This window comes from Cyprinus carpio, chromosome A13 (genome assembly GCF_018340385.1).
Source record: "Cyprinus carpio isolate SPL01 chromosome A13, ASM1834038v1, whole genome shotgun sequence".
Classification (NCBI taxonomy): Eukaryota; Metazoa; Chordata; class Actinopteri; order Cypriniformes; family Cyprinidae; genus Cyprinus; species Cyprinus carpio.
The window spans coordinates 19,820,349-19,837,621 of NC_056584.1; the positions used below are offsets into that span (position 1 = coordinate 19,820,349).

General features: G+C 36.9%; 1 long non-coding RNA gene across 1 annotated transcript; it reads left to right on the forward strand.

Moving 5' to 3' along the window:
- Positions 1-7,993: 7,993 nt before the first annotated feature.
- On the forward strand, positions 7,994-17,007 carry LOC122147271. The gene is made up of 3 exons (XR_006161537.1): positions 7,994-8,136; positions 15,663-15,753; positions 15,943-17,007. It is a non-coding gene; the product is annotated as an uncharacterized LOC122147271 (long non-coding RNA).
- The last annotated feature ends 266 nt before the right edge of the window (positions 17,008-17,273 follow it).

A 17,273-nucleotide genomic window follows, 5' to 3' on the forward strand; every position in this document is an offset into this window, starting at 1 on the left:
TACAGCATTCTGTAAAGCCAAACGGCAATTTAATTATCTGTTATTTAGGTACAGTTGACTCACCTGCTTTTAATATGACCTGGGAGTAAAAGTACTTAACAATTTTTTTAATGACACCTGCTTTTAATATGACCTGGGAGTAAAAGTGCAATATTTAATGTCAATTTACATGTAGTACTTGGCATAGACCCAAGTCAGTTTATTTTGTTGGTGTAACAGCGAACTCATTCTCATCTGCTCGGAAAGGCAGTTTGGATAGGATTCACAAATCTCACAAATCAAGCTGTATGAGTTTGATTTGCTAAAAAGAAAGAAATAATTAATCTGCAAAACTGAAGTCGGGTATTTTTGATTCATTTCAAAGGGAGGTGATCTACATTGTGTTGTATGTTTTTGATTTACTTAAAGGAACAGGCTCATGAGAGTCATTCCAGGTTACATTGGTTTCATTGTATGTTTTTGATTAAATTTAAGGGCATTGGCTTACAAGAGTTATTCATTCAGGAGTCGGATGACACTGGCTGCACTAAATGTTTTTGATTCACATAAAATAACCTACCCATAAGAGTCATTTGTTGGGCAACTGGACTACAAATGTCTGTTTCTTATGAGAGGCCATAATTACTGATAAAACTTGCACAAACACTAGTGATATGAACACATGGTCAAAGATGTTATTGTAGTAGATTAAAATTTGTTGATTCTGCCCTTTTTGTGGACTGAGCTTAACCAGTACCAGTATCATTAACTATCGGTTCATACAGTATGAAAAAAAAAACCTGTGGGGTAAATGAAACAACTGTGGGAAAATCTATGGCTATAAGATTAATTAAAGTGATAGTTCGTTTATTCTTATTCATATCGTTCAATTCATGTTTCACTTTATCTCTTATGTGGAATGAAAAAAACGACAGCATAAAAGTGAGCAAATTATGGGAGAATATTCATTTTGGGGTGATTTATTCTTTTAAGAGTTTTCTGGCCTCTCTCTGTAACAGTCATTGTGACTAGCACCACCACCCTTTTGACGTTCAGATTTAAACAGGGCAGAAGATCTGGGGGTGTGGTTTACAGACAGCAAGCCAGGATGAGAGCTGACAGTGACAGCAATGGAGCAATGTGACGTTTTCTCCTCTTTATTTTCTATTCTGGAGATAAAAGCTTGCTGTCATTACGAATAAACCCACGTTTGGTTAAGTCAGTGGCTCTGGCATAAAGCTGACGAGAATCAAGATCACAATTACGATTTTCTTTCCATTTTATTCCTGTCACCCAGAACAGCAGTGCTTCACCCCTCAAATAGTCTCAAATTACAGGCTGGATTGATCAGTCATTACACAAGAAGAGATTTACTTTGTGCGAGGTGCCCTTGATTCCTAAATTACTATCTCTGCAAATAGACCTGAACATTTTTATGTATAAAATGACATTTTCACTTTTTTTACTTTTATTTTTTCACATTTTTTCTTCTTATATTCAACTTGCATTATCAAACATGTCTTCTAATCGGTAAAACAATCGATTACATATTCACCACAGGTTTCACAATAAGAGGGTAAAAACTTGGAAATGTGCTCGTCTATAACTTTCCCTCTCCACCGTCAGTTCATTTTAATCTGAACATCATATGTCCAGCTCTCCATTCATCTCACACACCTCGTTTAAGATCCCTTCTTCTCTGATATGAGACCATCACTTTTCCTGAAACCAATATAGATCCTAACCACTTCATTCAAGACTTCCATCAGCCTTTGACAATGCTGCTTTTGACTATCTGTCAGGGCGCTGTCACTCCGCTATAAACTTCATGCTCCATATGTCTATTCCCCCTCTAAGAAAATACAGAAGGGAGAGAGACAGAGAAAATGTGCTGGAGCAGGGAAGTGAAAGGAAAAATCAATTGGCACCATTCTAAAGAGTCTCAAACATATCCTATCTTCAGGTGTGTGTCAGACAGAGAGACGGGTTCGTCCCTGGGGTCCCTGCCATGGATCCCAGCATAGGCCATCAGATTGGCTGACACAAAGCATTCACTTGTCACTTTCCTGAAGAGAGACAGGCAACCTCCTGTCCAGTCAAAACCGCAGGCATGAGTGATCATCTAAAGATGGAGAAGAACACAAGAACTGAGAAATTAGCCATGATCCCTTAAATACTCTACTTCTATTACTTTTATTACACCGTCTGTACGCTTGAGTGCCATGAGGTCTAGGGCTTTTAGTTGTACTGCTCCTCATCTTTGGAATACTTTTTTGGAATTTTGGAATTATTTTAGTATAGATCACACACACACACAAATACACTAAGTGCTTGTCTCATTATCTTCTTCAAAACAAAATAAATTGAGACTTGCATCAAATGAAGAGATTGTGTGATGTCAAGCATGTGATTCATGAGTTGATGATCGAACTAAAAGGTAATGGAATTTGTGTCTCAATTGATGATGAAACAAGGGCTCAAAGGTCAGAGGTTTCTTAATGGGAATTTCTAACAGGGGAATATTAGTGTCTGGCGTCTAAGAAATAGCAGACTACATGCAATCCATACACAAGCAGGACATCAGGGGCCAAGTCAATGCCATTTCTCCACGCACCACAGGCTGCCGTGCCCCAGGCTTTGAGACCATGCAGACGTTTCATTATCTAGAGATAGAATTCCCTCTGCTGAACTCTAACCTGCACCATTATATAACAAAATCGATGATCAGTGGTTACGGTTCAGTCTGAATCCTGTCACGCTCAGTGCTGAATGTTTGGGAACGCCTGGAAAACCACTTCCTCTGAGTTTCCATCCGTTCCAGTGGGGGGCGCTATCGTTTGATGTTAAATCTCTGTGACTTCATGCCTAGAGCTAAGGTGGAATGAAATTACTTCTTGTTGTTCAAAATGAACTGAAGCCAAATCACTGCTAGGGAAATATCGAGATGGTCTTGGCAAAAGAGACTTCAGATGAATTCCCAAAAGGCTGTTGAGGTTCAATCGGCCCTGAGATTAGTCTAGATGAATCTGAATGTTCATTTATTTAGTGCCTGTGCCCATTTGTGTTCAAGACAGAAATTGTCAGAAAAACGGCTGAAAAAATAACACAAGGGTGGGGAATTAAAATCATCCAGGACTTCATATTAAATGAAATTCTATCATATGCTCAACGTCAAGTCATTCCAAAGCTGCATGACTGACTGACTTCTGCACTGAAAGAATGCAAAAGAATATTTTTTAAAGAATATTCTGACTAGTCTTTTTCTTATAATGAATGTAAAAAAGATCAGGGATTATCAAGCTCCAACTTGAGGAAAAAAAAAAATTAAATAAATAAAAAAGTGGTCCATGATTTGTTCAATAAATTTTCTGAAGCAGTACAAGCTTTGCAATGAGGAACAGGCTAATTTTCAGGCTGTCATTTACTGAAACTAGCTCTCCTTGTTGCAATGTTCATTTGATTCCTTTAATCATTCATGGAGATGGATCATATCAATAAATCAGTTGATCCATTTTACAGAATTGGTCTGAATGATTTGTTCATGAATCAGATTTATCTAATTCTCATGCAGACTCACTGACAAATTATAATTGTATGAAGCACTTTTATTGTTTATGGTGCTTTTGCATCATTTCTGAAGTTTGAAAGCTTCAGTCCTCATTCATTATAAGTCCTTATTCATTATAACATGGAAAAAGTGCAACTAGTACATCCTTCAAAATGTTTCTGCTTGTGTTTCACAGAAGAAACAAAATCATATAGGTTTGAAACAAAGTTGTCTATCTACAGTATCTATCTATCTATCTATCTATCCATCCATCCATCCATCCATCCATCTATAATAAATCAAATATTAGCAAGGCATTCTGCAGAGTTCATGTTTGCTACAAACCTTAAACAATCCCTATTAACATATGAGGTCAAACAAATTGGAGGTACTATGTTTTTACAAAATAAATAAATAAATAAAAATTAAGGTGCCACATCATGGCAAAATTGTTCTTGAAGTTTTGAGAATTTTTCCACACAGCATATAAAAGCATTTTTCTAGCAGTGTGGAGCCAGGCTCAGAAAGTGATATTTGGTGTCTTGAGATGGCAGGGAATATGATGTGTTGTTAGTGGGGTGAGACAGAGGCCCCAGACTCAGCTGGCTGTTGGAGTAATTGGGGAGGTTGGGAGGGGGGCCGCCACGGCTGGTCGGGCCCATATGCAGCTCATGGTGGTGGGGGATCCAAGCCAAAGTCTTGTCCCTGCTGGTGGACACGCTCCAGCAAATGATGCTGCTGGTGCCCTGTACCTCACGCTGCTGGCCAGCTGTCATTCCTCTGACAGGCCCTGACGCCGAAGTCATACCTATTCATGACCGAGTTAGATAGAAAACCAGAGAGAGCCAAGGCTATGTGTTTAGAAAAAAATCACAAATCTGCAAAGGGCCATATTCTACACCTTTGTAGTAATTCTGTCCTCTGCAGTTCACTGTCAAGCTCTTTTACACCATAAACAGCCTCCCTCTCAACCACAGAATGAAAGAGGCAGTTTTTACTACTGTGCCTTTAAGAATTCCTTTTTATTATTATTGTACAACTTCTGTACTGGCATACTTCAGCTGTCAGTCATGAAGACAGACCAAATTTATATTTAAATGTGTGGCAGTTTAAATGTTTACTGTATGTTCCAGCTTACTGTGTAAATAGTTCTGATAGGCTGGTAGAATGTTGCAATGCATTATAGATATGCTATTCTGCTCTCACCCTCTTGCAAGTGTAGTACCTTTAATGGAGTGCTTTGTTAAGTGAGTAACTTCATAAAGCTTAAAATTACTTTTTGTTCATTGTGGTAAAGGGATGTTTTAACATATATGTGTTTTATTAATGTGGAACTTATTTTAAGTTCATTAATAATTTAAACTCATAATAAGGTACTGTTATTGCAGTCATTTTTGACTTGATTTTGAATAATTGAAAAAATTTTAACTATGGCAAAAATTGCATTTTCCATGAAGCATCTACCTCAAATACATCAACACAAACACAATCTAATATATGTTTCATTTAAATGCATTGGATGAGAACAGAAGTCAAATTTTTTTGTTTTGGACCAGTCGTGATGTGCCATTTACCAGTTGACATGTGGCACAATTAGAAGTGTGATGAAAATGGAGGTGAAGCTGTTGGCACAGAAGCTCCCACCCCTGCCGCTCTATCTCCACCCGAGCTCACAGCCGCCCGTCTGCCCACCCGAGTGTGTGTCAGGAGAGGAATTGATTCCCTTCACACTGGGCTCTATATTAATTAATGATCCTCACTCTCACTGTCACAGTCCCTCCTGTCTTCTTCCTGTTTTTCTTGTTCCTGCTCCACTACTTTGCTTGCTTTTTCTCATTTAAAGACTGTTAAAGATCACAAGGCTGCCTTCCCTTTATAATAAAACACCCCGGATGAAAAATATAGTTTAGTGGATTCATGCTGACAATCACCGTAAACAAGCATATATAGCCTTCCAGCATGTTTATTTTTTATTTTTTTTTATTTTTATTTTTTTGTATTTATACTCACTGTCTTTTCAAGCAACCAGATGTCTGCAGGGCACCATTTCATTTATAGGAGAAAGACAGAATGCGATAGTGATAGTAAAACTGTAGTGTGCTACTGCCCCCATCTGACCATATTAATGCACATCAGTTTATCACTGTATAAGGACACATGCAGAATGTGAAAGGCCTGAACATTAAGGACATATTTAAAGACATGTAAGACATTATATTATACACTATGACCACACCAAACATTTTATACACACCATGCAACAATATACTTCATTTAAAAGAAAATATAAAGTCAATGTGAGGAAGATAAGTGAGCAGGAGTGACTGCAGGCCTCTCCAGGGAGCCTGGGAGAGAGATGGCTCCACTAAGCAGTAAGGGGAAAATCAGATCACCTTGAATTAGCATAAACTATCTTCAGATGGAGATACACGCGCTCTCTAAATGTAGGCAATCCCAATTGGAATAACTTCTAGTGTTGGATTACTATTGGGTTCAGCCGGGTCATTTAGCACTTAGAGAGAGTCCCCGGAGGCACCGAGAGCATTCAGGCTGGACAAATTGCACCACCGCTGTGGCAGGTCTCCACCAGAGGGAGGGCGCCTGGGGAACTCACTGGCTCAATTTACACAGTTGAGAGACGAAGCTTGGCACCTGGAGGGAGAGGTGGAGAGAACTCTGGGTAACTGAAGTGACAATTACACAGTTATGCAAAGATTGTGGATCATCACCGATTCAGATTAAGTGACCCTGACAGGGTCACAGAAATGGAGTCTGGCCCTGAGGGATGGGAAATGCTGTATGGTCCTTCTAAACAGTTTTAACTGGTGCTTTTCGAGAGTGGAAAAGCATAGATGGCAATTATCATTAACAAAATGTGTACTCAGAATATTTTTTTAGGTTTCTGCAGTAGGCCTACTGTAATAAAAGATGCTTTTCAAACTACTACTAAACAGTGGAAGTACTACGCGTTCTACTTGTGGATGTTGAGCAGTTAGCGGTCACTTGTCGGCCATTCACATGATTTGTGGGGTGGATGGATGAATGGATCTTAAAAGGTGACAGGCACAATGGCGTTTTCTTTTAATTTAGTCTCCATATAATGACTAATAAAGTGGTGTTTATAAGCGCCGTGCTGCTTTGCTTGCTGGGGTAACTGGGGAAGTGGTTATATTTCTGCTATTCCATTGGCACCATATCCTACTGAAAGAGAGTGAATTTTTGTCGCTGTGGGGGTGTAGGCCTAAGCATTTGGGTATGCAGATATTCACGTGCATATGGCAGATTGGGGGCCCGCTGACGGGGAACTTTTAATTAAATCGAGGAAATGAATTCTTAATTCGTGGCCACGATATTTGAAAATATGACATTTCGATGTGTGAAAATATCACATATTGATATGTGAAAAAAATATACAAGTGGCAAAGTAAATTTTGAGAAAAATCGAGTTAAAGTTTTCTGAAGGTTCCAAAGCAAAATCACCTGCAATGTTGCATCTATTCCTCCAGTTCTTTTCTTAATAATAAGTACTATATTAATAATAAAAAAATAATGAAATGTAAAAATCCCTCATTACAAATAAACTGATCATTAAAACTACAAAAGCAGTTCAATATGTTATATATGTGTGTGTGTATATATATATATATATATATATATAAGGACTAAAGGACTCCTCTCACCCTGACCATAGACTGTTTAAACCTCCTGCCCTCCGGGAGGCGCTTCAGGAGCCTCCGGACAAGGACCAGCAGATCCAAACAGCTTTTTCCCTACAGCTGTCTCCTTGCTGAACTCTGCCCTCTGACACCCCCCACACCATACACACAGACTCCTTCCCCACTTCATCACTACATCTGACTGATTTATTTATTTATTTATTTACAACAAGCAAAAACAACAAACTTGCTATTACTTGCACTACTGTCTGTTCATCCAGGAACACACTGAATAATCCATTGCACACTGAATTTTCTATGCACTTTACTTTCCATTGCAATAGTTTAAATTGTTCATATGTTCATAGTTCTGCCTATAGTGTACATACACTTCACATATTCATCTGTATAATATGTTCATAGTACACCTATCTGTATATCATGCTGATAGTATTTAAAATCTGTAAATTTTGTCCATAATACTTATCTGTATAGTTATTGTACATATTGTAGACCTTGTATATTCTGTACTTACTGCTTATTGCACTTCTGGTTAGATGCTAACTGCGTTTCGCTGCCTTGTACCTTACATGTGCAGTGACAATAATATATATATTATACCTTATGTTTACATTTATTCAAATTTAAGTTACATGATGTATTCAATTCCTATTGTTAGCTGCAAATGGAAGTTACATGATGTATTTTGTAGTGATTTTGGTCTGAATCAAAAATCTGCTGTAGAACCGCAGCGTCATTAAAAATAAAATAAAACACGTGCAAACGCTGCATGGCTCATTTTCAAAGCTAAGGCTAATTAAAATAGTTGTGAAGCATCATGGCGCAGGACATAGCCTATCGGTCACTCTTTCCACTGAGAATAAACGAAACCTAAAATTAACACCTGATTGTGGATGAATTTACCGACAGGTCCGAAGAGTGCAACTAAAATGAGTGAGTAGTTTTTATTTGTTACATTTTGGGCTGCCGTGCCATCGTTCGTGTTTACATGCAGTAGTTTAGTATTGACATTGGTTGAACCAATGGATACTTCAGACTTTTGTTAGTTCCGTTCTGGCTGTAAAATGGTTTGGATAGAGATATGGCACTCAAGGTTGCGTTTTATGTAGCGCTGATTGTTTTATTACATTTATTAGATAACTTGCTCTGTAGATATTTTTGACCATTACTAATAGGCTACTAAGCTTGAGTTTTGGTTTGGATGTTTTTTTTATCAAGCTACTCGGATGAAATGAGATATAAGTTTCTCGTGCGAAGCATGCAATGTGTTAAGTATGGTGTTTTTTTGGTACGCTACAGTGAACTTCAATAAATGTCTCTTACTATCCTGCAGCGTCCCATTCGTTGGAAACCATATAAACATTGTATATATTCACCGTATTTTACGCATTCAAATATTTTTGGTCAAATACACGCTATTTTGCTGTGTAAAATACCTACATTCAATATGACTCTAATGGCAAGAAAAAAAAGCAATATAGGCCTAGCTTCTGTGGGGAAAACGGATAGAGTCACTACAGCTATCAGTTAATCTTCTCCGTGTTTAAAGTTTATGGTTTGCTCTACTCGGAAACTCGAATATCAAAATTATTTTGATTGGCTATTCATGACAGAGGCAGCACGTCTCTGTGTCTGAGCACATTTCACTTTAAATATATACTCTTTTTAGTCTATATGACTGTTGGCTATTTGTTGCCAATTCCTGTCCATTTAGGAGTTCCACCCATAGAGAGGTGTTAGTAAAGCCAGCTTCCAGTTGGTAAAAGAACATTGATTGAAAGCCCAATGTCCAGAACACAGCAGGTGATTTTTTTCCAATAAAGCAGCATTATGCTGCTTTGAAGTTTGAAGTCCTTCAGGGATATTCCTATTGCTAGCTGCAAAAGGAAGTTAGATCATGATGTGTGTTGTAGTGATTTTGGTCTGAATAAAAATGATTCAATGGACAATTTTATATCTCTCTTATTCTCACTTCTTGATGAAAGATGATACGTTTTCAGCACTAATATAAACAAAATGAAGAGAAATTAGGCCTATGCAAAATTAGTGTATAACTGATGCGTTCATAGGGCTTTTATCATCCTCATGCTGCCACAGCTTTGGTTGCACAAGTCTGTCCAGCCGATGTTTTCTGCCAAGCTTTATTGCTATTCTTCTTAGTAAAATGCGTCCAACCAGCTTGTTATAAATTATAAGCAAAAACGTTTGCTTCTACTTTAATAAACATATTCACATCATTGAAATCAGATCATGTTAATTGACTGAACAGAGCGACAGTGCTTAGTGATATAGGCCTACACTTTAATTTGCTACAATTATGAAGCACAGCAAGATTGATATAAAATAGATTATTTGCACATAAAGTCATTTCTGCATTTTGATGAAATGTTAGGGGAACCTCTTTCCCTAGTCTTAAAGCAATCAGTAATATTCTAAACAGAGAACTTACTGCAGCTTGGGAACTTTCAATCTATTGTGTAAACTTGGCAATGTTATTCTGCCGTTTGGAGAGCTGTCAAGTGCGGCAGTGGCCATTACTCATCTGGGTTGATACAATGTGTTTCTTGGCTGAAGACGTTCTTCTGTGGGGCTGAATTGTCATAGTCTCTTGCAGTTTCAGAGTGTTTTGAAACTCCTGATAAATAAACAGAAAAGTTCACAAGCTTCATTTTCAGTATCAGACACAGGTGTGATTCATAGTTTGTGAAATCGTTATTGACAAATCCATAAGGAGTCGTATGGCATCACATATCCTCTCTGATTACTGTTAGAGCTGACAAACCAAGCTTAGCATATAGCAGTTTTCCAATAACTGTATATATGATCAGCCATATAAATCCTCTCTGAATATAGCCCTACTTATGTGAACTTGACCCATCTTTATTTTTGTCTCTTCTGTTGGCCTTATAGAAGAGAAAATAATGCTCAGTGGGTAAGATTAAATTATCTGCCAGTGCACGCCAGTTGCAATATATTCTTGTGTGAGCTGTCACTTCAATAAACACTAATGATATGCAATGCATCAATCATTCAAACATGCCTACTTCTCTCTCATATTTAACATGGTAACCTCCAGCAGCTAATACAAGCATGGAGAGTCTCAAAAGAGATATTAATCTTCTTCATGTGGTGTTGAATATCTCAGCAGCCAGGAATAAACAAAAGCACTTGTGCATTTGGGAAAGTGGAAGAGTGTGTCCTGGAGCAAAAGCTGGCCTCGGGGTTGTAGACTATAGTTCATGAGCTGTATTTGAAATCAAAAGGGAACCAAGCTGGACACATGGTATAAGGTGAAAAAATAATTGGCAGAAGATCTGGTATGCAAAGAAAATCTCAAGTCTACAAAATAAGATATTTTTCAATAGTAAAAGGTTCTGTGCTGACTTTGTGTTATGAAAATAATTTGCTGGTTAATTTTGGTGAATGACTCAAGATGCATGAAGCAATGTTTTGTTTTGCTGGGCAATACAGCTGTGGTTTGTCATGCTTTCATATGGCCTAGAATAAAAAAAAATAATAGAATAAAAACAAGTCTAAAAAATAAAAAAAAATAATAGAATAAAAACAAGTCTGTGAGTGAAAGAAGTACAATGTGTTCAACTGATTCTACTGTTGTATAACAACATACCAATTGTTCAGATGATCAAATGTCTTATATATAAACAGTAGACATAAAACAAAAGACTCCATAAAACAATTTTTCAAAGTTGTTAGTTAGGGAAATGATGTGGTCTAGGACCATCTAAATTTCCACCTTATTTTGCAATGTGGAAGTAAGCTATTTTCTGTGAATGTGTGAGACTTTCGATTCTTTAGCCGCTAGGTAAATAACTAAGAATAAAAAAGTGCCGTAAACAGTAAAACCATTTGCACTACAAACCAGTGTTTAGAATTATGACAATATATTTAAATAAAATGATACAAAATACTAGTTTGCAATATTAAGCAGAATAATAAGCTGTCTTGTACCGCTAAAAATAACTGTAAGCAGATGAAACCTGAAGCCTCTCAAATGGCTGCACCCACTCTTACATAAAAAAAAGTGTATATAGTACAGTATGCGGAACAAATCTATCCAAGACAATCTATCTCACAGCCTGAATTTTTATCTGTGTTAAATTCAGTACGGCATCTAACCTATCCAAGGTCTGCACTGCACTACAATACTCTGAGTTTTCTGCAATACTTATTCAATGTTATCACATTACCACAACACTGATAGAATACAAAATGGACCGACCAATGCAGTGTAATCACCAAACAAAGAACACTATTGAATGCTTATGAACCATTTCCTTTTAGCGAGTCAAAATAAAAGCACAACCAGTGTAGTCTGATTTCCAAACAAATTACACATGAACCCACATAAACAGGTGCTTTTAGTCAAAAACATACATCAAAAATAAAACTTAAATCAGTATACTGACTGTTGGTTTGGTATATTATAAAAATAAATTAAATGTTACCATTCCATACATTTAGATTTTCCTATATAAAAGTATACTCTCCAATTAGGTTTGTTTGCTTGTTAGTACCAGCACCATTGTTTGTTTAAAACACTAGTAGGCTAATTATCATGTGCAGAAAAACTAATCTGAATAAAAAAAGAAAAAGAAAAAAAAAATACAAGTTACACAATATGGCTTATGAATCAAGTTTGTTGCGAGCTAATTACGGCTTCTCTTGCTTGTGCAATTTATAATGGCGTGCTGCCAGCAGTCACACTTAACTTCTGCAGTGTGATTAATGACTTGACATTGGAGGTATAGCCCATAGTCTAAAGAAATGACAGTGAGCTAGAAAGAGACGGAGAGAGAAACTTCTCTGACATCAGCATTCTGATGGAGAGTCCTTCAAAACCCAGAGGCTGCAAAAAGGAAAGCATAGCGGGTTTCAGAAAACAACCTTGTCTTGTTTGTGAGAGTGCTCGAGGGCAGAGTAAATAGTACGAGCCTGTCAAAGCTCTGAGGGAGAGGAGTGAACAGAAGTTAGGTAGAGTTCATTTTCACTGGGCAAACATACAGCAGTATTTATGATTTAAGATTCACCACACCATACACAGTGGCGGATGCTTCTGATGCTGCACAAAGCAAAAGAGTGGATCATAATGGACAGTGAAAGACGTGGGAGTGGGTCACAAATAAGGGAGCGACACAATGGGAGGCACAAGGTGTTGAGAGGAGAATGGGGAATTATTGCTTAATAGAATTGTTGCTTAATACGTGTTGGCTTCAGTGCCTCCTACTTAACATTGAATTTAAATTAAATTACATCAAAATGTACTGTTATTATTACTATTATAGAGACTAAGACTAAATAAATTACGATTTTAAACCACTTACTGAATTAAGAAGCATCTGAATTCAGAGATGGATTAAATATAATTCATTGTATAAATTACAAGTCCTATCACTGCCTCTCAAAACTGTCATCAGTACAGTAAATATTTTATTATTAGCATCCAAATTTCTTTTGTATTTAGTTGTAGAACATTACTAATTCACTCTTTAAAATTCTTAAAATCTTGAAAGGATGAAAGCTGCCATAACTAGTAGAAACTTACAACCTCTCAAGACAGATCCAGTTTCTGGATTCAGTCTTTTAAGAAACTAAAACTGACAAGAATTTTTTTTTTTTTTTTTTTTTAAATTACACTATTTAGGTAACAGGGATAAAATTATGTGGAAACAGGATTGTAAAATAAAAGACACAGCAACATTTTTTGTTAATTAAAAGGAGTTCATATTTTTTAATATGTTTCTCAATTAAAAAAAAAAAAAAAAAGTATATTGTCAAAATTGTGAAATCAGAATGATTTCTCTTGCAGAATATTGTCGAGAAGGTCAAGACCTCAAGTAGGAAAGGCTAAAATCATCTGCTAGGTTTTTTTTTATTTTTCATATAAAATAATTTTCTTGCTCAATCAATAAAAAAATTGACTGATGTGATGTATTAATTTACAGACATGTTCTTTTCCTTGTGTCTTTTTTTTAACAGAACTTTTAAACATTACTGCTGAACAAGACATGCAGAACACACCTGCAAACATCTCCAAAAATATTTTGATCTCCAGTTTTGGTTTCATTTGCATACACTGAAAATCTAATTTTCACGTTTTCATGCAGTGAGTGAAATCACAGCCCAGCACCACGAGGACCTTTAAACGAACACTCCATATCTAGAGTTTGGAGTGCAGCTGGCTGCCAGGATAGGAAGTGTTCTTAAACAACCTGCTGGCTTCAGCTACGCTATCAACAGATGGAAACTGTGCCTCTGCCCCCCAGGGCAACGGTTAAAATTGAGCCTGTGAAATCTGTCACAAAGCCAAAGTGGCAAAATGTCTCACGGTTTCTGCAAAATGCTAATGTAACTTGTGCAGAGTCCAGGAAAAAAAAGGGGGGGTTCGATGGGATAGAGTGTTCCAATTTAAAAAATGACATCAGATGACAACATCATCTTTCTAAAGGGCATAGAAATACGTTTGGCCAGAGGAAAGACATTCACAAATGAGCCGAGGCTCAAAGAGCCAGATGACATTCAGGGCTGGCTTAATAAGTGTATGTGTGTCCTATGAGGCTTCCCTTACTTGCCAAATTCCATCAGAGTGGCCGATGGAAAGACTAGTCTGACTACAACAGATTGAGTCTTCGTAATGAGATAAGGAATCCAGAGGTTAAAGTAACAGACCAGCATTTCACTAACATGAATTAATGTACAGGGAATCACTGAAGCTTTGCTGTAATTGCAAGGGATACACCGAAATTAAAATTCTGGGATGAAACCGAAAATTCTGGATGCACTTGGCCAAAAACAGAACATGCTTTTTAATAATTATTTATTATGTTATTAAATAATATAAAATAATTGTGTAAGACTTTTTAACTTAATTTAATAATTTTAATGATACTGAATGAAAAAAAAAAAACAAGCCAATAAAATAATCACACTTTTATTGAAAGAAAAACAATAAAATTGGATAGAAAATATATTAATATCAGTGCTTCGCACAGGTTTGAAATATACGTGGGTGGTAGCTAGGTGGAAATCCTCCCATTACCCAGGGCACAAAAATGGTCTGCTACATCTGACAAACAACAAATGTGCAACTTTTTATTTATTGATATTTTTATTTATTGAAATTCATTTTGATACGGATTATGCTGTGTTTAGGGGGATATGAAGTACTTTTTATCCATTTACAGCAAAATTCCTCAACTACGCCATTAGCAGCATTCATTTGAAATATTACATTTTAATGAAAAAACTACTTTAATGATGATCAAAATTAAATATTTAAGTTATTTCTGGATATTGATCTAGGTCAGGGGTTCTCAAAGTCTACATTCAAATCTGAATCCAAATCTGAATTTTCATCAGTGTCAAAGGTCCGGACTGGAACAACTGGTTATTACAAAACATACATAACATGCATAACAAATAAGCATTATTTAAAAAAAAAAAAAATAAAGCGCCCATTGCATTCAAAAAACATCAATAACAAGTGCAAAAGTGGCAAGACAATTCATTTAAGTGTCAGCAATACAGCTCGACCGACAAGGGTTTTTCTCTGGCTGATGCAGATATTTAGGAATCAGGGCAGTCTCTCTCTCTCTCTCTTTATCTCATAAAAGAGTTTGAGTAAATGATGACTGCAGGGCACAAGATAGTAATTATAGTAGTAGTAGCCTAATTCATAGGGTAGAATAATACATTTTCAAAACAGCTCTGAAGGATGCTTTTTGTTTATGTTTGTTGACAGACACCAGTGTTTCCCACAGACCTGCAAATGCAAATTCATTCTCTGCCAGCAGGGAGCGGGAGATATAGTGGTTTCACCGGTAACAGCTGTAATCAAATAAGCGCTACTTTATCAGGCATTACAGAAAAGACGAAATGAAAATGACATCGAAGCTTTCCTGAAAAGGGTCCTTGTCAAAGACACAGCCTACATATAAAAACACCCGCACTGCATTTTAAATTTTGAAATGTGCAGTGCTCAGTTTATTCAACGAAGTGTAGCCTAAGCCTTTTCGAAAATCTATTTGTGGCGGTCAGTTTTGATATTATGACGGGCCGCCAAAAATAACTCAATGTATAGGAAACACTGGACACTGCTAGATGTCAAAAAGCCATTTAAAAAATAAATAAATAAATAAATAAATGATCTACAAGTTTAACATGCCTTCATCAAAGTAGGACCTATAATTAGTGTTCTTGAAATACAAAATGGAGAAAGATGTTACTAAGAAACCAACCTACTCCCATCTTGGGTATTGTTTTCATGACGCATTTTAAGAGATCAAGCAGCTAAGGTTACAAACAAAGGCATACATGCATGATTGATGGCTGTCTTAGAAAAAGAGTGAGAAAGAGAGAGCGAAGCAACGAGGTAGCTAAAATGAGAAATTTTCTCAGGAGCTGTCAGCTCACCAAGAGGCTCCACCTGTTTCTCCCATCAGACACCAGGCATTTCCTGAAGCCATTAAAGCAGAGGAGGTGTGAAGTATATTAATGAAAGAGGATGCATCCCACCTCACAAGGTCTGCAAAGGTAAGATAAGAGGTCTTGCTGGACCAGATGAGAAGCTCTTCTTGTATGCACACACTTTCTTAAAAAAAAAAAAAAAAACACCTCATTCCCTGCCTTTTGTCTGCTTGACCTGATCAGTGTTGCCGAGCGGGAAGAGGGGCCTTTCCATTTGCGCTGTCATCTTTACTTTATTTGTTATATTTCAAACAGGCTTGCATCTAATGTGATGGATAAAGCATTCAAAAAGCATCCATAAAGACTACAGTGGCACAGAGCCCTCTGGCCTGTACAACTGATTGACCAGCATGACAGCAAAACAGCATCTACTATTGATATCCTGGTAGGTAGCAAATTTTGGGGCTGCTGTTTAGTTGAATAATGGTATTCGGCATCAGCTCCCATTCCGCAATAACGTTATTTGCTAGGGATGATTTTATGTGATGACTCTAAATCAAATAAAACTAGCAGAAATAAGTTTTTCTCTCATCACAGTGACGGATGCATTCTCTTTATCTTCACAATACATGAGTAAAAGAATCATACTATCATTTATTTCATTAGCTTAATGATGTGTGAGAGTTTTTGTCTAAATCTAGTGACTGGCCTCACTGCCATTGTCACCCAAACAACCTTACAGTTGGACCTCATATGAGAAACAATAACATAATATTGCTTTAAAATATTTATGTTTTTAAGAAAACCTTATTGACTATAATTGAATGGCTGAATATGAATCTTTAATTACACTTCTTGTGATAAATGGCTTGATGGCTCACTGTTTTTACTTGATCACTGTTTTTAATATGCAATTAAAGGAGCTGGTGATAATTGCTTAAGGTTTTCAGGAGTGCTTTTTTAGATATTAGATTTTAGAAACAATCTGTGTTGAAAAAAAAAAAAACTTTCAAAACGGGCACTTACTAATCAAGAATTGTGAAATGACGCAACAGTTGATATTACTTTCAGTCTGCCATAAAACTTTTTTTTTTTTTTTTTCTGTGGCAATCTGTCCTTAGAACAGGGGATTTTCACTCACACAGTATTTCAAGTCTGAAAAGGTGAAAAGCACTGATTTCTGAGAAGGCACACGATGTACTTTTATTAAAAGGAACTCTCTCCCTCTTTCGCTGGCATTCTATCAAAGAAAAGCCCTAGCTGATTGCATTGTACAAGCACCCATAATTCTACACACTATAGCAGCATTTTTTAGACAAGGTAGGGAGGAAAAATGTCTTCTTCCTGCTCCTCTTCTTCAGTGGCTGAAAGTCTACAACAGGGAGCACGACTGGCAAAAAAAAGAAGGCACAAGAGAACCATAACCAATATTTTACACAGCAGGGTCTGAAACAAAAAGGACCATGAAGCTATTAGCTAGCAACATGATGCAGTGAGAACTTAAATTACCCAGCAGGGAAAAAAATATCTCACCTTGACCCTGGCATCTCCTCACACCATGAAGAATTCAAGAGATGCATACTGATAGCTGCTGGATGCTGCAGGCATGTAACATGCATTTTCTGTGATGCAAGGCTATAAGAGTC